Below are 22,499 nucleotides of genomic sequence, written 5' to 3' on the forward strand. Positions count from 1 at the left end.
ATGAAATACAGATATTGCATCGGTATGGAATACAACAGGCACAATGTGGCTTTTATTACATGGGAGTAATGTCTCAAACTCCTTATACATTGATCGATTCCGGTTAGACCAGTATTAGTTTTCGAAGCACATCTGGAGACATTCTGTAATCTGTGGACCTTCAGAGTGTTGATGAAACAGGGAAGTTGCATAGGGATTTAATACAACATTCACCATGCGCACTTTTCTCCTCGGAGTAATTTCCCAAACTGAATATGGTTTGTTCGATTCCTTGGAGACCAGTTGTAGTTTTCGAAGCGCATCTGGAGGCCCTCTGTATTCTGTGTACTTTCAGAGTGTTGATGAAACACAGATATTGCATCGGTATTGAATACAAGAAGCACCATGGGGCTTTTATTCGATGGGAGTAATGGTTCAAACTGTCTATGCTTTGATCGATTCCTGGGAGACCAGTAGTAGTGTTCGAAGCACATCTGGAGGCATTCTGTAATCTGTGGACCTTCAGAGTGTTGATGAAACACAGATATTGCATCGGTATTGTATACAACAAGCACTATGGGGACTTTTATTAGATGGGAGTAATGTCTCGAACTGTCTACTCCTTGATCGATTTCTGTGAGACCAGTAGTAGTTTTCGAAGCACATCTGGTGGCATTCTGTAATCTGTGGACCTTCAGAGTGTTGATGAAACACAGAAATTGCATCCAAATTGAATACAACAGGCACCATGCGATCTTTTCTCCATGGGAGTAATATCTCAAACTGTCTACGCTTTCGATTTCTGTCAGACCAGTAGTAGTTTTCGAAGCACATCTGGAGGCATTCTGTAATCTGTGGACCTTCAGAGTGTTGATGAAACAGAGATATGGCATCGGTATTGAATACAACAGGCAAAATGGGGCTTTTATTCCATGGGAGTATTGTCTCAAAATGTATACGTTTTGATCGATTCCTGTCAGACCAGTAGTAGTTTTCGAAGCACATCTGGAGGCATTCTGTAATCTGTGGCCCTTCAGAGTGTTGATGAAACAGTGAAATTGTATCGGTATTAAATACAATAGGCACGATGGGGCTTTTATTCCATGGGATTAATGTCTCAAACTGTGTATGCTTTGATCGATTCATGGGAGACCAGTAGTAGTTTGCGAAGCACATCTGGAGGCAGTCTGTAACCTGTGGACCTTAAGAGTGTTGATGAAGCACAGATATTGCATCGGTATTGAATACAACAGGCAAAATGGGGCTTTTATTCCATGGGAGTAATGTCTCAAACTGTCTATGCTTTGATCGATACCTGGGAGACCAGTAGTAGTTTTCGAAGCACATCTGGAGGCATTCTGTTATCTGTGGACCTTCAGAGTGTTGATGAAGCACAGATATTTCATCGGTATTGAATACAACAGGCAAAATGGGGCTTTTATTCCATGGGAGTAATGTCTCAAAATGTCTATGCTTTGATCGATTCCTGGGAGACCAGTAGTAGTTTTCGAAGCATATCTGGAGGCATTCTGTAATCTGTGGACCTTCGGAGTGTTGCTGAAACAGGGAAATTGCATCGAGATTTGATACAACATTCACCATGCGCACTTTTCTCCATGGGAGTAATGTCTCAAACTTTCTAGGCTTTGATCGATTCCTGGGAGACCAGTAGTAGTTTTCGAAGCACATCTGGAGGCATTCTGTAATCTGTGGTCCTTCAGAGTGTTGATGAAACAGGGAAATTGCATCGGCATTTAATACAACAAGCACCATGGGGCATTTTTTCTATGGGAGTAATGTCTCAAACTGTCTACGCTTTGATCGATTCCTGGAAGGCCAATAGGAGTTTTCGAAGCACATCTGGAGGCATTCAGTAATCTGTGGACCTCGGGAGTGTTGAAGAAACAGGGAAATTGCATCGGGATTGAATACAACATTCACCATGCGCACTTTTCTCAATGTGAGTAATGTCTCACACTGCCTACGATTTGATCGATTCCTGGGAGAACAATTATAGTTTCCGAAGCAAATCTGGAGGCATTCTGTAATTTGTGGACGTTCAGAGTGTTGATGAAACACACATATGGCATCGGTATTGACTACATCAAGCACCATGGGGACTTTTTTTCCCTGGGAGTAATGTCTCAAACTGTCTATGCTTTGTTCGATTCCTGGGAAACCAGTAGTAGGTTTAGAAGCACATCTGGAGGCATTCTGTGATCTGTGGACCTTCAGAGTGTTGATGAAACACAGAAATTGCATCGAAATTGAATACAACAGGCACTATGCGGACTTTTCTCCATGGGGATAAAGTGTCAAGTTGTCGACGCTTACATCAATTACTGGGAGACCAGTACTAGTTTTCGAAGCACATCTGGAGGCATTCTGTAATCTGTGGATCTTCAGAGTGTTGATGAAACACAGATATTGCATCGGTATTGAATACAGCAGTTACCATGGGACTTTTATTCCATGGGAGTAATGTCTCAAACTTTCTATGCTCTGATCGATTCCTGGGAGACCAGTAGTGGTTTTCGAAGGACATCGGGAGGCATTCTGCAATCTGCGGACCTTCAGACTGTTGATGAAATAGGAAAATTGCATCGGTATTGAATACAACAGGCAAAATGGGGCTTTTATTCCATGGGAGTAATGTCTCAAACTGTCTACTCTTTGATCGATTTCTGGGAGACCAGTAGTAGTTTTCGAAGCACATCTGGAGGCATTCTGTAATCTGTGTACCTTCCGAGTGTTGATGAAACACACATATTGACTCGGTACTGAATACAACAGGCACCATGGGGACTTTTATTCCATGGGAGTAATGTCTCAAACTGTCTACTCTTTGATCGATTTCTGGGAGACCAGTAGTAGTTTTCGAAGCACATCTGGTGGCATTCTGTAATATGTGGACCTTCAGAGTGTTGATGAAACAGTGAAATTGCATCGGGATTGAATACAACAGGCACTATGCGGACTTTTCTTCATGGGGGTAATGTGTCAAACTGTCTACGCTTTCATCAATTACTGGGAGACCAGTAGTAGTTTTCGTAGTACATCTAAAGGCATTCTGTAATCTGTGGACCTTCAGAGTGTTGATGAAGCAGGGAAAATACATCGGTATTGAATACAACATTCACCATGGGGCTTTTATTCCATGGGAGCAATGTCTCAAACTGTCTATGCTTTGATCGATTCCTGGGAGACCAGTAGTAGTTTTCGAAGCACACCTGGAGGCATTCTGTAATCTGTGGACCTTCGGAGTGTTGATAAAACACAGATATTGCATCGGTATTGAATACAACAGGCAAAATGGGGCTTTCATTCCATGGGAGTAATGTCTCAAAATGTCTACGCTTTGGTCGATCCCTGGGAGACCAGTAGTAGTTTTCGAAGCACATCTGGAGACATTCTGTAATCTGTGGACGTTCAGAGTGTTGATGAAACACAGATATTGCATCGGTATTGAATACAACAAGCACCATGGGGACTTTTATTCCATGGGAGTAATGTCTCAAACTGTCTACTCTTTGATCGATTTCTGGGAGACCAGTAGTAGTTTTCGAAGCACATCTGGTGGCATTCTGTAATATGTGGACCTTCAGAGTGTTGATGAAACAGGGAAATTGCATCGGGATTGAATACAACAGGCAGTATGCGGACTTTTCTCCATGGGGGTAAAGTGTCAAATTGTCGACGCGTACATCAATTACTGGGAGACCAGTAGTAGTTTTCGAAGCACATCTGGAGGCATTCTGTAATCTGTGGACCTTCAGAGTGTTGATGAAACACAGATATTGCATCGGTATTGATTACAACAGTTACCATGGGGCTTTTATTCCATGGGAGTAATGTCTCAAACTGTCTATGCTTTGATCGATTCCTGGGAGACCAGTAGTGGTTTTCTAAGGACATCGGGAGGCATTCTGCAATCTGCGGACCTTCAGACTGTTGATGAAATAGGTAAATAGCATCGGTATTGAATGCAACAGGCACCATGGTGCTTTTATTTCATGGGAATAATGTCTCAAACTGTCTATGCTTTGATCGATGCCTGGAAGACCAGTAGTAGTTTTCAAAGCACATCTGGAGTCATTCTGTAATCTGTGGACCTTCAGAGTGTTGATGAAGCACAGATATTGCATTGGTATTGAATACAACCGGCAAAATTGGGCTTTTATTCCATGGGAGTAATGTTTCAAAATCTCTATGCTTTGATCGATTCCTGGGAGACCAGTAGTAGTTTTCGAAGCACATCTGGAGGCATTCTGTAATCTGTGTACCTTCCGAGTGTTGATGAAACACACATATTGACTCGGTACTGAATACAACAGGCTCCATGGCGGGCGCTTTTATTCCATGGGAGTAATATCTTAAACTGTCTATGGTTTGATCGATTCCTGGGAGACCAGAAGTAGTTTTCGAAGCACATCTGGATGCATTATGTAATCTGTGGACCTAAAGAGTGTTGCTGAAACAGGGAAATTGCATCGGGATTGAAAACAACAGGCACCATGCGGACTTTTCTCCATGGGAGTAATGTCTCAAACTGTCTACGATTTGATCGATTTCTGGGATACCAATAGTAGTTTCCGTAGCACATCTGGAGGCATTGTGTAATCTGTGGACGTTCAGAGTGTTGATGAAACACAGATATTGCATCGGTATTGAATACAACAAGCTCCATGGGGACTTTTATTCCATGGGAGTAATGTCCCAAACTGTCAATGTTTTTGATCGATTCCTGGGAGACCAGTAGTAGTTTTTGAAGCACATCTGGAGGCATTCTGTAATCTGTGGACCTTCGGAATGTTTATAAAACACAGATATTACATCGGTATTGAATACAACAGGCAAAATGGGGCTCTCATTCCATGGGAGTAATGTCTCAAAATGTCTACGCTTTGATCGATCTCTGGGAGACCAGTAGTAGATTTCGAAGCACATCTGGAGGCATTCTGTTATCTGTGGACCTTCAGTGTGTTGATGAAACACAGATATATTGCATCGGTATTGAATACAACAGTTACCATGGGGCATTTATTCCATGGGAGTAATGTCTCAAACTGTCTATGCTTTGATCGATTCCTGGGAGACCAGTAGTAGTTTTCGAAGCACATCTGGAGGCATTCTGTAATCTGTGGACCTTCAGAGTGTTGATGAAACAATGAAATTGCATCTAGATTTAATACAACATTCACCATGCGGACTTTTCTCCATGGGAGTAATGTCTCAAACTGTCTACGATTTGATCGATTCCAGGGAGACAAATAGTAGTTTTCGAAGCACATCTGGAAGTATTCTGTAATCTGTGGACCTTCAGAGTGTTGATGAAACACAGATATGGCATCGGTATTGAATACAACAAGCACCATGGGGACTTTTATTCCGTGGGAGTAATGTCTCAAACTGTCTACGCTTTGATCGATTTCTGGGAGACCAGTAGTAGTTTTTGAAGCACATCTGGAGGCATTCTGTAATCTATGGACCTTCAGAGTGTTGATGAAACACAGATATTGCATCGGTATTGAATACAAGCACCATGGGGCTTTTGTTGCATGGTAGTAATGTCTCAAACTGTCTATGCTTTGTTCGATTCCTGGGAGACCAGTAATAGTTTTCGAGGCACATCTGGAGGCATTGTGTAAACTGTGGACGTTCAGAGTATTGATGAAACACAGATATTGACTCGCTACTGAATACAACAGGCACCATGGCGCTTTTATTCCATGGGAGTAATATCTCAAACTGTCTATGATTTGATCGATTCCTGGGAGACCACAAGTAGTTTTCGAAGCACATCTGGAGGCATTCTGTTATCTGTGGACCTTCAGAGTGTTGATGAAATACAGATATTGCATCGTTATTGAATACAACAGTTACCATGGGGCTTTTATTCCATGGGAGTAATGTCTCAAACTGACTATGATCTGATCGATTCCTGGGAAACCAGTAGTAGTTTTCGAAGCACATCTGGAGGCATTCTGTAATCTGTGGTCCTTAAGAGTATTGATGAAACAGGGAGATTGCATCGGTATTGAATACAACAAGCACCATGGGACTTTTATTGCATGGGAGTAATGTCACAAAATGTCTATGCTTTGATCGATTCCTGGGAGACCAGTAGTAGTTTTCGAAGCACATATGGAGAAATTCTGTAATTTGAGGACCTTAAGAGTGTTGATGAAGCACAGATATTGCATCGGTATTGAATACAAAAAGCACCATGGGGACTTTTATTCCATGGGAGTAATGTCTCAAAATGTCTACGCTTTGATCGATTTCTGGGAGACCAGTAGTAGTTTTCGAAGCACATCTGGTATCATTCTGTAATCTGTGGACCTTCAGAGTGTTGATGAAACAGGGAAATTGCATAGGGATTGAATACAACAGGCATCATGGGGCATTTATTCCATGGGAGTAATGTCTCAAACTGTCTATGCTTTGATCGATTCCTGGGAAACCAATAGTAACTTCCGAAGCACATCTGGAGGCATTGTGTAATTTGTGGACGTTCAGAGTGTTGATAAAACAAGGAAATTGCATCGGTACTGAATACAAAGAGCACCATGGGGACTTTAATTCCATGGGAGTAATGTCTCAAACTGTCTATGGTTTGATCGATTTCTGGGAGACCAGTAGTAGTTTTCGAAGCACATCTGGTGGCATTCTGTAATCTGTGGACCTTCAGAGTGTTGATGAAACTGGGGAAATTGCATCGGGATTGAATACAACAGGCACCATGGGGCTTTTATTCCATGGGAGTAAAGTCTCAAACTGTCTATGGTTTGATCGATTCCTGGGAGACCAATAGTAGTTTTCGAAGCACATCTGGAGGCATTCTGTAATGTGGGGACCTTCGGAATGGTGATGAAACACAGATATTGCATCGGTATTGAATACAACAGGCAAAATGGGGCTTTTATTCCATGGGAGTAATGTCTCAAAATGTCTACGCTTTGATCGATTCCTGAGAGACCAGTAGTAGTTTTCGAAGCACATCTGGAGGCATTCTGTAATCTGTGGACCTTCAGAGTGTTGATGAAACACAGATATTGCATCTGTATTGAATTCAACAGTTACCATGGTACTTTTATTCCATGGGTGAAATGTCTCAAACTGTCTATGCTTTGATCGATTCCTGGGAGACCAGTAGTAGTTTTCGAAGCACATCTGGAGGCTTTCTGTAATGTGTGGACCTTCGGAGTGTTGACGAAACACAGATATTGCATCGGTATTGAATAAAACAGGCAAGATGGGGCTTTTATTCCATGGGAGTTATGTCTCAAAATGTCTACACTTTGATCGATTCCTGGGAGAGCAGTACTAGTTTTCGAAGCACATCTGGAGGCATTTTGTAATCTGTGGACCTTCAGAGTGTTGATGAAACAGGGATATTGCATCGGTATTGAATACAACAGGTAGCATGGTGTTTTTATTTCATGGGAGAAATGTCTCAAACTGTCTATGCTTTGATCGATTCCTGGGAGACCAGTAGTAGTTCTCGAAGCACATCTGGAGGCATTCTGTAATTTGAGGACCTTCAGAGTGTTGATGAAGCACAGATATTGCATCGGTATCGAATACAACAGGCAAAATTGGGCTTTTATTCCCTGGGAGTAATGTCTCAAAATCTCTACGCTTTGATCGATTCCTGGGAAACCAATAGTAGTTTCCGAAGCACATCTGGAGTCATTGTGTTATTTGTGGACGTTCAGAGTGTTGATGAAACAGGGACATTGCGTCGGTACTGAATACAAAGAGCACCATGGGGACTTTTATTCCATGGGTGTAAAGTCTCAAACTGTCTATGCTTTGATCGATTCCTGGGAGACCAGTAGTAGTTTTCGAAGCACATATGGAGGCATTCTGTAATCTGTGGACCTTCAGAGTGTTGCTGAAACAGGGAAATTGCACCGGGATTGAGTATAACAGGCACCATGCGCACTTTTCTCCATGGGAGTAATGTCTCAAACTGTCTACGCTTTGATCGATTCCTTGGAGACCAATAGTAGTTTCCGAAGCACATCTCTAGGCATTGTGTAATCTGTGGACGTTCAGAGTGTTGATGAAACACAGATATTGCATCGGTATTGAATACAAAAAGCACCATGGGGACTTTTATTCCATGGGAGTAATGTCTCAAAATGTCTACGCTTTGATCGATTTCTGGGAGACCAGTAGTAGTTTTCGAAGCACATCTGGTATCATTCTGTAATCTGTGGACATTCAGAGTGTTGATGAAACACAGATATTGCATCGGTATTGAATTCAACAGTTACCATGGTACTTTTATTCCATGGGAGAAATGTCTCAAACTGTCTATGCTTTGATCGATTCCTGGGAGACCAGTAGTAGTTTTCGAAGTACATCTGGAGGCATTCTGTAATCTGTGGACCTTCAGAGTGTTGAAGAAACAGGGAAATTGCATCGGTATTGAATACAACAGGCACCATGGGGCTTTTATTCCATGGTAGTAAAGTCTCAAACTGTCTATGGTTTGATCGATTCCTGGGAGACCAGTAGTAGTTTTCGAAGCACATCTGGAGGCATTCTGTAATGTGTGGACCTTCGGAGTGTTAATGAAAGACAGATATTGCATCGGTATTAAATAAAACAGGCAAAATGGGGCTTTTATTCCATGGGAGTTATGTCTCAAAATGTCTACACTTTGATCGATTCCTGGGATAGCAGTAGTAGATTTCGAAGCACATCTGGAGGCATTCTGTAATCTGTGGACCTTCAGAGTGTTGATGAAACACAGATATTGCATCAGTATTGAATACAACAGTTACCATGTTGCTTTTATTCCATGGGAGTAATGTCTCAAACTGTCTATGCTTTGATCGATTCCTGGGAGACCAGTAGTAGTTTTCGAAGCACATATGGAGAAATTCTGTAATTTGAGGACCTTAAGAGTGTTGATGAAGCACAGATATTGCATCGGTATCGAATACAACAGTCAAAATTGGGGTTTTATTCCCTGGGAGTAGTGTTTCAAAATCTCTACGCTTTGTTCGAATCCTTTAAGACCAGTAGTAGTTTTGGAAGCACGTCTGGAGGCATTCTGTAATCTCTGGACCTTCAGAGTGTTGATGAAACACAGATATTGCATCGGTATTGAATACAACAGGTAGCATGGTGTTTTTATTTCATGGGAGACATGTCTCAAACTGTCTATGCTTTGATCGATTCCTGGTAGACCAGTAGTAGTTTTCGAAGCACATCTGGAGGCATTCTGTAATTTGAGGACCTTCAGAGTGTTGATGAAGCACAGATATTGCATCGGTATTGAATACAAAAGGCAAAATTGGGCTTTTATTCCCTGGGAGTAATGTCTCAAAATCTCTACGCTTTGAGTGATTCCTGGGAAACCAATAGTAGTTTCCGAAGCACATCTGGAGGCATTGTGTAATTTGTGGACGTTCAGAGTGTTGATGAAACAGGGAAATTGCATCGGTACTGAATACAAAGAGCACCATGGGGACTTTTATTCCATGGGTGTAATGTCTCAAACTCTCTATGCTTTGATCGATTCCTGGGAGACCAGTAGTAGTTTTCGAAGCACATATGGAGGCATTCTGTAATCTGTGGACCTTCAGAGTGTTGATGAAACAGGGAAATTGCATCGGTATTGAATACAACTAGCACCATGGGTCTTTTATTCCATGGGAGTAATGTCTCAAACTGTCTATGTTTTGATCGATTCCTGGGAGACCACTAGTAGTTTTCGAAGCACATCTGGAGGTATTCTGTAATGTGTGGACCTTCGGAATGGTGATGAAACACAGATATTGCATCGGTATTGAATACAACAAGCACCATGGGGACTTTTATTCCATGGGAGTAATGTCTCAAACTGTCTACTCTTTGATCGATTTCTGGGAGACCAGTAGTAGTTTTCGAAGCACATCTGGTGGCATTCTGTAATATGTGGACCTTCAGAGTGTTGATGAAACAGTGAAATTGCATCGGGATTGAATACAACAGGCACTATGCGGACTTTTCTTCATGGGGGTAATGTGTCAAACTGTCTACGCTTTCATCAATTACTGGGAGACCAGTAGTAGTTTTCGTAGTACATCTAAAGGCATTCTGTAATCTGTGGACCTTCAGAGTGTTGATGAAACAGGGAAATTACATCGGTATTGAATACAACATTCACCATGGGGCTTTTATTCCATGGGAGTAATGTCTCAAACTGTCTATGCTTTGATCGATTCCTGGGAGACCAGTAGTAGTTTTCGAAGGACATCTGGAGGCATTCTGTCATCTGTGGACCTTCAGAGTGTTGATGAAACACAGATATTGCATCGGTATTGAATACAACGGGCACCATGGGGCTCTTATTCCATGAGAGTAATGTCTCAAACTGTCTACGCTTTGATCGATTCCTGAGAGACCAATAGTAGTTTTCGAAGCACATCTGGAAGCATTCTGTAATCTGTGGAACTTCAGAGTGTTGATGAAACACAGATATGGCATCGGTATTGAATACAACAAGCACCATGGGGACTTTTATTCTATGGGAGTAATGTCTCAAACTGTCTATGCTTTGATCGATTCCTGGGAGACCAGTAGTAGTTTTCGAAGCATATCTGGAGGCTTTCTGTGATCTGTGGACGTTCAGAGTGTAGATGAAACACAGATATTGCATCGGTATTCTATACAACAGGCACCATGGGGCTTTTATTCCATGGGAGTAATGTCTCAAACAGTCTATGATTTGATCGATTCCTGGGAGACCAGTCGTAGCTTTAGAAGCACATCTGGAGGCATTCTGCAATCTGTGTAGCTTCAGAATGTTGATGAAACACAGATATTGACTCGCTACTGAATACAACAGGCACCATGGCGCTTTTACTAAATGGGAGTAATATCTCAAACTGTCTATGCTTTGATCGATTCCTGGGAGACCACAAGTAGTATTCGAAGCACATCTGGTGGCATTCTGTAATCTGTGGAGCTTCAGAGTGTTGATGAAACAGGGAAATTGCATCGGGATTGAATACAACAGGCAGTATGCGGACTTTTCTCCATGGGGGTAAAGTGTCAAATTGTCGACGCTTACATCAATTACTGGGAGACCAGTAGTAGTTTTCGAAGCACATCTGGAGGCATTTTGTAATCTGTGGACCTTCAGAGTGTTGATGAAACACAGATATTGCATCGGTATTGATTACAACAGTTACCATGGGGCTTTTATTCCATGGGAGTAATGTCTCAAACTGTCTATGCTTTGATCGATTCCTGGGAGACCAGTAGTGGTTTTCTAAGGACATCGGGAGGCATTCTGCAATCTGCGGACCTTCAGAGTGTTGATAAAATAGGTAAATAGCATCGGTATTGAATACAACAGGCACCATGGTGCTTTTATTTCATGGGAGTAATGTCTCAAACTGTCTATGCTTTGATCGATGCCTGGAAGACCAGTAGTAGTTTTCAAAGCACATCTGGAGTCATTCTGTAATCTGTGGACCTTCAGAGTGTTGATGAAGCACAGATATTGCATTGGTATTGAATACAACCGGCAAAATTGGTCTTTTATTCCATGGGAGTAATGTTTCAAAATCTCTATGCTTTGATCGATTCCTGGGAGACCAGTAGTAGTTTTCGAAGCACATCTGGAGGCATTCTGTAATCTGTGTACCTTCCGAGTGTTGATGAAACACACATATTGACTCGGTACTGAATACAACAGGCACCATGGCGGGCGCCTTTATTCCATGGGAGTAATATCTTAAACTGTCTATGGTTTGATCGATTCCTGGGAGACCAGAAGTAGTTTTCGAAGCACATCTGGATGCATTATGTAATCTGTGGACCTAAAGAGTGTTGCTGAAACAGGGAAATTGCATCGGGATTGAAAACAACAGGCACCATGCGGACTTTTCTCCATGGGAGTAATGTCTCAAACTGTCTACGATTTGATCGATTTCTGGGATACCAATAGTAGTTTCCGTAGCCTATCTGGAGGCTTTGTGTAATCTGTGGACGTTCAGAGTGTTGATGAAACACAGATATTGCATCGGTATTGAATACAACAAGCACCATGGGGACTTTTATTCCATGGGAGTAATGTCTCAAACTGTCTAGTCTTTGATCGATTTCTGGGAGACCAGTAGTAGTTTCCGAAGCACATCTAGTGGCATTCTGTAATATGTGGACCTTCAGAGTGTTGATGAAACAGGGAAATTGCATCAGGATTGAATACAACAGGCACTATGCGGACTTTTCTTCATGGGGGTAATGTGTCAAACTGTCCACGCTTTCATCAATTACTGGGAGACCAGTAGTAGTTTTCGTAGCACATCTGGAGGCATTCTGTAATCTGTGGACCTTCATAGTGTTTATGAAACAGGGAAATTACATCGGTATTGAATACAACATTCACCATGGGGCTTTTATTCCATGGGAGTAATGTCTCAAACTGTCTATGCTTTGATCGATTCCTGGGAGACCAGTAGTAGTTTTCGAAGCACATCTGGAGGCATTCTGTAATCTGTGGACCTTCGGAGTGTTGATAAAACACAGATATTGCATCGGTATTGAATACAACAGGCAAAATGGGGCTTTTATTCCATGGGAGTAATGTCTCAAAATGTCTACGCTTTGGTCGATCCCTGGGAGACCAGTAGTAGTTTTCGAAGCACATCTGGAGGCATTCTGTAATCAGTGGACTTTCAGTGTGTTGATGAAACACAGATATTGCGTCGGTATTGAATACAACAGTTACCATAGGACATTTATTCCATGGGAGTAATGTCTCAAACTGTCTATGCTTTGATCGATTCCTGTGAGACCAGTAGTAGTTTTCGAAGGACATCTGGAGGCATTCTGTCATCTGTGGACCTTCAGAGTGTTGATGAAACACAGATATTGCATCGGTATTGAATACAACGGGCACCATGGGGCTCTTATTCCATGAGAGTAATGTCTCAAACTGTCTACGCTTTGATCGATTCCTGAGAGACCAATAGTAGTTTTCGAAGCACATCTGGAAGCATTCTGTAATCTGTGGAACTTCAGAGTGTTGATGAAACACAGATATGGCATCGGTATTGAATACAACAAGCACCATGGGGACTTTTATTCTATGGGAGTAATGTCTCAAACTGTCTATGCTTTGATCGATTCCTGGGAGACCAGTAGTAGTTTTCGAAGCATATCTGGAGGCTTTCTGTGATCTGTGGACGTTCAGAGTGTAGATGAAACACAGATATTGCATCGGTATTCTATACAACAGGCACCATGGGGCTTTTATTCCATGGGAGTAATGTCTCAAACAGTCTATGATTTGATCGATTCCTGGGAGACCAGTCGTAGCTTTAGAAGCACATCTGGAGGCATTCTGCAATCTGTGTAGCTTCAGAATGTTGATGAAACACAGATATTGACTCGCTACTGAATACAACAGGCACCATGGCGCTTTTACTAAATGGGAGTAATATCTCAAACTGTCTATGCTTTGATCGATTCCTGGGAGACCACAAGTAGTATTCGAAGCACATCTGGTGGCATTCTGTAATCTGTGGAGCTTCAGAGTGTTGATGAAACAGGGAAATTGCATCGGGATTGAATACAACAGGCAGTATGCGGACTTTTCTCCATGGGGGTAAAATGTCAAATTGTCGACGCTTACATCAATTACTGGGAGACCAGTAGTAGTTTTCGAAGCACATCTGGAGGCATTTTGTAATCTGTGAACCTTCAGAGTGTTGATGAAACACAGATATTGCATCGGTATTGATTACAACAGTTACCATGGGGCTTTTATTCCATGGGAGTAATGTCTCAAACTGTCTATGCTTTGATCGATTCCTGGGAGACCAGTAGTGGTTTTCTAAGGACATCGGGAGGCAATCTGCAATCTGCGGACCTTCAGAGTGTTGATAAAATAGGTAAATAGCATCGGTATTGAATACAACAGGCACCATGGTGCTTTTATTTCATGGGAGTAATGTCTCAAACTGTCTATGCTTTGATCGATGCCTGGAAGACCAGTAGTAGTTTTCAAAGCACATCTGGAGTCATTCTGTAATCTGTGGACCTTCAGAGTGTTGATGAAGCACAGATATTGCATTGGTATTGAATACAACCGGCAAAATTGGTCTTTTATTCCATGGGAGTAATGTTTCAAAATCTCTATGCTTTGATCGATTCCTGGGAGACCAGTAGTAGTTTTCGAAGCACATCTGGAGGCATTCTGTAATCTGTGTACCTTCCGAGTGTTGATGAAACACACATATTGACTCGGTACTGAATACAACAGGCACCATGGCGGGCGCCTTTATTCCATGGGAGTAATATCTTAAACTGTCTATGGTTTGATCGATTCCTGGGAGACCAGAAGTAGTTTTCGAAGCACATCTGGATGCATTATGTAATCTGTGGACCTAAAGAGTGTTGCTGAAACAGGGAAATTGCATCGGGATTGAAAACAACAGGCACCATGCGGACTTTTCTCCATGGGAGTAATGTCTCAAACTGTCTACGATTTGATCGATTTCTGGGATACCAATAGTAGTTTCCGTAGCCTATCTGGAGGCATTGTGTAATCTGTGGACGTTCAGAGTGTTGATGAAACACAGATATTGCATCGGTATTGAATACAACAAGCACCATGGGGACTTTTATTCCATGGGAGTAATGTCTCAAACTGTCTAGTCTTTGATCGATTTCTGGGAGACCAGTAGTAGTTTCCGAAGCACATCTAGTGGCATTCTGTAATATGTGGACCTTCAGAGTGTTGATGAAACAGGGAAATTGCATCAGGATTGAATACAACAGGCACTATGCGGACTTTTCTTCATGGGGGTAATGTGTCAAACTGTCCACGCTTTCATCAATTACTGGGAGACCAGTAGTAGTTTTCGTAGCACATCTGGAGGCATTCTGTAATCTGTGGACCTTCATAGTGTTTATGAAACAGGGAAATTACATCGGTATTGAATACAACATTCACCATGGGGCTTTTATTCCATGGGAGTAATGTCTCAAACTGTCAATGCTTTGATCGAGTCCTGGGAGACCAGTAGTAGTTTTCGAAGCACATCTGGAGGCATTCTGTAATCTGTGGACCTTCGGAATGTTTATAAAACACAGATATTACATCGGTATTGAATACAACAGGCAAAATAGGGCTCTCATTCCATGGGAGTAATGTCTCAAAATGTCTACGCTTTGATCGATCTCTGGGAGACCAGTAGTAGTTTTCGAAGCACATCTGGAGGCATTCTGTTATCTGTTGACCTTCAGTGTGTTGATGAAACACAGATATATTGCATCGGTATTGAATACAACAGTTACCATGGGGCATTTATTCCATGGGAGTAATGTCTCAAACTGTCTATGCTTTGATCGATTCCTAGGAGACCAGTAGTAGTTTTCGAAGCACATCTGGAGGCATTCTGTAATCTGTGGACCTTCAGAGTGTTGATGAAACAATGAAATTGCATCTAGATTTAATACAACATTCACCATGCGGACTTTTCTCCATGGGAGTAATGTCTCAAACTGTCTACGATTTGATCGATTCCAGGGAGACCAATAGCAGTTTTCGAAGCACATCTGGAAGTATTCTGTAATCTGTGGACCTTCAGAGTGTTGATAAAACACAGATATGGCATCGGTATTGAATACAACAAGCACCATGGGGACTTTTATTCCGTGGGAGTAATGTCTCAAACTGTCTACGCTTTGATCGATTTCTGGGAGACCAGTAGTAGTTTTTGAAGCACATCTGGAGGCATTCTGTAATCTGTGGACCTTCAGAATGTTGATGAAACACAGATATTGCATCGGTATTGAATACAAGCACCATGGGGCTTTTGTTGCATGGTAGTAATGTCTCAAACTGTCTATGCTTTGTTCGATTCCTGGGAGACCAGTAATAGTTTTTGAGGCACATCTGGAGGCATTCTGTAATCTGAAGACCTTCAGACTGTTGATGAAACAAAGTAATTGCATGGGGATTGAATACAACAGGCACCAAGCGCACTTTTCTCCATGGGAGTAGTGTCTAAACTGTCTACGCTTTGATCGATTCCTGAGAGACCAATAGTAGTTTCCGAAGCACATCTAGAGGCATTGTGTAAACTGTGGACGTTCAGAGTGTTGATGAAACACAGATATTGCATCGGTATTGAATACAACAAGCACCATGGGGTCTTTTATTCCATGGGAGTAATGTCTCAAACTGTCGACTCTTTGATCGATTTCTAGGAGACCAGTAGAAGTTTTCGAAGCACATCTGGTGGCATTCTGTAATCTATGGACGTTCAGAGTGTTGATGAAACACAGATATTGCATCGGTACTGTATACAACATGCATCATGGGGCTTTTATTCCATTCGAGTAATGTTTCAAACTGTCTATGCTTTGATCGATTCCTGGGAGACCAGTAGTAGTTTTCGAAGCACATCTGGAGGCATTCTGTAATCTGTGTAACTTCAGAGTATTGATGAAACACAGATATTGACTCGCTACTGAATACAACAGGCACCATGGCGCTTATATTCCATGGGAGTAATATCTCAAACTGTCTATGATTTGATCGATTCCTGGGAGACCACAAGTAGTTTTCGAAGCACATCTGGAGGCATTCTGTTATCTGTGGACCTTCAGAGTGTTGATGAATAACAGATATTGCATCGTTATTGAATACAACAGTTACCATGGGGCTTTTATTCCATGGGAGTAATGTCTCAAACTGACTATGATCTGATCGATTCCTGGGAGACCAGTAGTAGTTTTCGAAGGACATCAGGAAACATTGTGCAATCTGCGGACCTTCAGATTGTTGATGAAATAGGGAAATTGCATCGGTATTGAATACAACAGGCACGATGGTGCTTTTATTTCATGGGAGTGATGTCTCAAACTGTCTATGCTTTGACCGATTCCTGGGTGACCAGTAGTAGGTTTCGAAGCACATCTGGAGGCATTCTGTAATCTGTGGACCTTCAGAGTGTTGATGAAGCACAGATATTGCATCCGGTATTGAATACAACCGGCATAATTGGGCTTTTATTCCATGGGAGTAATGTATCAAAATCACTGTGCTTTGATCGATTCCTGGGAGACCAGTAGTAGTTTTCAAAGCACATCTGGAGGCATTCTGTAATCTGTGGACCTTCAGGGTGTTGATGAAACACAGATATTGCATCGGTATTGAACACAACAGTCACCATGGGGCTTTTATTCCATGGGAGTAATGTCTCAAACTGACTATGATCTGATCGATTCCTGGGAAACCAGTAGTAGTTTTCGAAGCACATCTGGAGGCATTCTGTAATCTGTGGTCCTTCAGAGTATTGATGAAACAGGGAGATTGCATCGGTATTGAATACAACAAGCACCATGGGACTTTTATTGCATGGGAGTAATGTCTCAAAATGTCTATGCTTTGATCGATTCCTGGGACCAGTAGTAGTTTTCGAAGCACATATGGAGAAATTCTGTAATTTGAGGACCTTAAGAGTGTTGATGAAGCACAGATATTGCATCGGTATTGAATACAAAAAGCACCATGGGGACTTTTATTCCATGGGAGTATTGTCTCAAAATATCTACGCTTTGATCGATTCCTGGGAGACCAGTAGTAGTTTTCGAAGCACATCTGGTATCATTCTGTAATCTGTGGACCTTCAGAGTGTTGATGAAACAGGGAAATTGCATAGGGATTGAATACAACAGGCATCATGGGGCATTTATTCCATGGGAGTAATGTCTCACACTGCCTATGCTTTGATCGATTCCTGGGAAACCAATAGTAACTTCCGAAGCACATCTGGAGGCATTGTGTAATTTGTGGACGTTCAGAGTGTTGATGAAACAAGGAAATTGCATCGGTACTGAATACAAAGAGCACCATGGGTACTTTTATTCCATGGGAGTAATGTCTCAAACTGTCTACTCTTTGATCGATTTCTGGGAGACCAGTAGTAGTTTTCGAAGCACATCTAGTGGCATTCTGTAATCTGTGGACCTTCAGAGTGTTGATGAAACTGGGGAAATTGCATCGGGATTGAATACAACAGGCACCATGGGGCTTTTATTCCATGGGAGTAAAGTCTCAAATTGTCTATGGTTTGATCGATTCCTGGGAGACCAATAGTAGTTTTCGAAGCACATCATTAGGCATTCTGTAATGTGTGGACCTTCGGAATGGTGATGAAACACAGATATTGCATCGGTATTGAATACAACAGGCAAAATGGGGCTTTTATTCCATGGGAGTAATGTCTCAAAATGTCTACGCTTTGATCGATTCCTGAGAGACCAGTAGTAGTTTTCGAAGCACATCTGGAGGCATTCTGTAATCTGTGGACCTTCAGAGTGTTGATGAAACACAGATATTGCATCGGTATTGAATTCAACAGTTACCATGGTACTTTTATTCCATGGGAGAAATGTCTCAAACTGTCTATGCTTTGATCGATCCCTGGGAGACCAGTAGTAGTTTTCGAAGCACATCTGGAGGCATTCTGTAATCTGTGGACCTTCAGAGTGTTGAAGAAACAGGGAAACTGCATCGGTATTGAATACAACAGGCACCATGGGGCTTTTATTCCATGGGAGTAAAGTCTCAAACTTTCTATGGTTTGATCGATTCCTGGGAGACCAGTAGTAGTTTTCGAAGCACATCTGGAGGCTTTCTGTAATGTGTGGACCTTCGGAGTGTTGACGAAACACAGATATTGCATCGGTATTGAATAAAACAGGCAAGATGGGGCTTTTATTCCATGGGAGTTATGTCTCAAAATGTCTACACTTTGATCGATTCCTGGGAGAGCAGTAGTAGTTTTCGAAGCACATCTGGAGGCATTTTGTAATCTGTGGACCTTCAGAGTGTTGATGAAACAGGGATATTGCATCGGTATTGAATACAACAGGTAGCATGGTGTTTTTATTTCATGGGAGAAATGTCTCAAACTGTCTATGCTTTGATCGATTCCTGGGAGACCAGTAGTAGTTTTCGAAGCACATCTGGAGGCATTCTGTAATTTGAGGACCTTCAGAGTGTTGATGAAGCACAGATATTGCATCGGTATCGAATACAACAGGCAAAATTTGGCTTTTATTCCCTGGGAGTAATGTCTCAAAATCTCTACGCTTTGATCGATTCCTGGGAAAACAATAGTAGTTTTCGAAGCACATCTGGAGGCATTCTGTAATCTGTGGACCTTCAGAGTGTTGAAGAAACAGGGAAACTGCATCGGTATTGAATACAACAGGCACCATGGGGCTTTTATTCCATGGGAGTAAAGTCTCAAACTGTCTATGGTTTGATCGATTCCTGGGAGACCAGTAGTAGTTTTCGAAGCACATCTGGAGGCTTTCTGTAATGTGTGGACCTTCGGAATGTTGACGAAACACAGATATTGCATCGGTATTGAATAAAACAGGCAAGATGGGGCTTTTATTCCATGGGAGTTATGTCTCAAAATGTCTACACTTTGATCGATTCCTGGGAGACCAGTAGTAGTTTTCGAAGCACATATGGAGGCATTCTGTACTCTGTGGACCTTCAGAGTGTTGCTGAAACAGGGAAATTGCACCGGGATTGAGTATAACAGGCACCATGCGCACTTTTCTCCATGGGAGTAATGTCTCAAACTGTCTACGCTTTGATCGATTCCTTGGAGACCAATAGTAGTTTCCGAAGCACATCTGTAGGCATTGTGTAATCTGTGGACGTTCAGAGTGTTGATGAAACACAGATATTGCATCGGTATTGAATACAAAAAGCACCATGGGGACTTTTATTCCATGGGAGTAATGTCTCAAAATGTCTACGCTTTGATCGATTTCTGGGAGACCAGTAGTAGTTTTCGAAGCACATCTGGTATCATTCTGTAATCTGTGGACCTTCAGAGTGTTGATGAAACACAGATATTGCATCGGTATTGAATTCAACAGTTACCATGGTACTTTTATTCCATGGGAGAAATGTCTCAAACTGTCTATGCTTTGATCGATTCCTGGGAGACCAGTAGTAGTTTTCGAAGCACATCTGGAGGCATTCTGTAATCTGTGGACCTTCAGAGTGTTGAAGAAACAGGGAAATTGCATCGGTATTGAATACAACAGGCACCATGGGGCTTTTATTCCATGGTAGTAAAGTCTCAAACTGTCTATGGTTTGATCGATTCCTGGGAGACCAGTAGTAGTTTTCGAAGCACATCTGGAGGCATTCTGTAATGTGTGGACCTTCGGAGTGTTGACGAAACACAGATATTGCATCGGTATTGAATAAAACAGGCAAGATGGGGCTTTTATTCCATGGGAGTTATGTCTCAAAATGTCTACACTTTGATCGATTCCTGGGATAGCAGTAGTAGATTTCGAAGCACATCTGGAGGCATTCTGTAATCTGTGGACCTTCAGAGTGTTGATGAAACACAGATATTGCATCAGTATTGAATACAACAGTTACCATGTTGCTTTTATTCCATGGGAGTAATGTCTCAAACTGTCTATGCTTTGATCGATTCCTGGGAGACCAGTAGTAGTTTTCGAAGCACATATGGAGAAATTCTGTAATTTGAGGACCTCAAGAGTGTTGATGAAGCACAGATATTGCATCGGTATCGAATACAACAGTCAAAATTGGGGTTTTATTCCCTGGGAGTAATGTTTCAAAATCTCTACGCTTTGTTCGAATCCTTTGAGACCAGTAGTAGTTTTGGAAGCACGTCTGGAGGCATTCTGTAATCTGTGGACCTTCAGAGTGTTGATGAAACACAGATATTGCATCGGTATTAAACACAACAGGCACCATGGGGCTTTTATTCCATGGGAGTAATGTCTCAAACTGTCTATTCTTTGATCGATTCATATGAAACCAGTAGTAGTTTTCGAAGCACATATGGAGGCATTCTGTAATCTGTGGACCTTCAGAGTGTTGATGAAACAGGGATATTGCATCGGTATTGAATACAACAGGTAGCATGGTGTTTTTATGTCATGGGAGACATGTCTCAAACTGTCTATGCTTTGATCGATTCCTGGTAGACCAGTAGTAGTTTTCGAAGCACATCTGGAGGCATTCTGTAATTTGAGGACCTTCAGAGTGTTGATGAAGCACAGATATTGCATCGGTATTGAATACAACAGGCAAAATTGGGCTTTTATTCCCTGGGAGTAATGTCTCAAAATCTCTACGCTTTGATTGATTCCTGGGAAACCAATAGTAGTTTCCGAAGCACATCTGGAGGCATTGTGTAATTTGTGGACGTTCAGAGTGTTGATGAAACAGGGAAATTGCATCGGTACTGAATACAAAGAGCACTATGGGGACTTTTATTCCATGGGTGTAATGTCTCAAACTGTCTATGCTTTGATCGATTCCTGGGAGACCAGTAGTAGTTTTCGAAGCACATATGGAGGCATTCTGTAATCTGTGGACCTTCAGAGTGTTGATGAAACAGGGAAATTGCATCGGTATTGAATACAACTAGCACCATGGGTCTTTTATTCCATGGGAGTAATGTCTCAAACTGTCTATGTTTTGATCGATTCCTGGGAGACCACTAGTAGTTTTCGAAGCACATCTGGAGGAATTCTGTAATCTGTGGACCTTCAGAGTGTTGATGAAACAGGGAAATTGCATCGTTATTGAATACAACAGGCATCATGGGACATTTATTCCATGGGAGTAAAGTCTCAAACTGTCTATGATTTGATCGATTCCTGGGAGACCAGTAGTAGTTTTCGAAGCACATCTGGAGGCATTCTGTAATGTGTGGACCTTCGGAATGGTGATGAAACACAGATATTGCATCGGTATTGAATACAACAGGCAAAATGGGGCTTTTATTCCATGGGAGTAATGTCTCAAAATGTCTACGCTTTGATCGATTCCTGAGAGACCAGTAGTAGTTTTCGAAGCACATCTGGAGGCATTCTGTAATCTGTGGACCTTCAGAGTGTTGATGAAACACAGATATTGCATCGGTATTGAATTCAACAGTTACCATGGTACTTTTATTCCATGGGAGAAATGTCTCAAACTGTCTATGCTTTGATCGATTCCTGGGAGACCAGTAGTAGTCTTCGAAGCACATCTGGAGGCATTCTGTAATCTGTGGACCTTCAGAGTGTTGAAGAAACAGGGAAATTGCATCGGCATTGAATACAACAGGCACCATGGGGCTTTTATTCCATGGGAGTAAAGTCTCAAACTGTCTATGGTTTGATCGATTCCTGGGAGACCAGTAGTAGTTTTCGAAGCACATCTGGAGGCTTTCTGTAATGTGTGGACCTTCGGAGTGTTGACGAAACACAGATATTGCATCGGTATTGAATAAAACAGGCAAAATGGGGCTTTTATTCCATGGGAGTTTTGTCTCAAAATGTCTACACTTTGATCGATTCCTGGGAGAGCAGTAGTAGTTTTCGAAGCACATCTGGAGGCATTCTGTAATCTGTGGACCTTCAGAGTGTTGATGAAACAGGGATATTGCATCGGTATTGAATACAACAGGTAGCATGGTGTTTTTATTTCATGGGAGAAA

Source organism: Schistocerca gregaria, unplaced genomic scaffold, assembly GCF_023897955.1.
Source record: "Schistocerca gregaria isolate iqSchGreg1 unplaced genomic scaffold, iqSchGreg1.2 ptg000180l, whole genome shotgun sequence".
Classification (NCBI taxonomy): domain Eukaryota; kingdom Metazoa; phylum Arthropoda; class Insecta; order Orthoptera; family Acrididae; genus Schistocerca; species Schistocerca gregaria.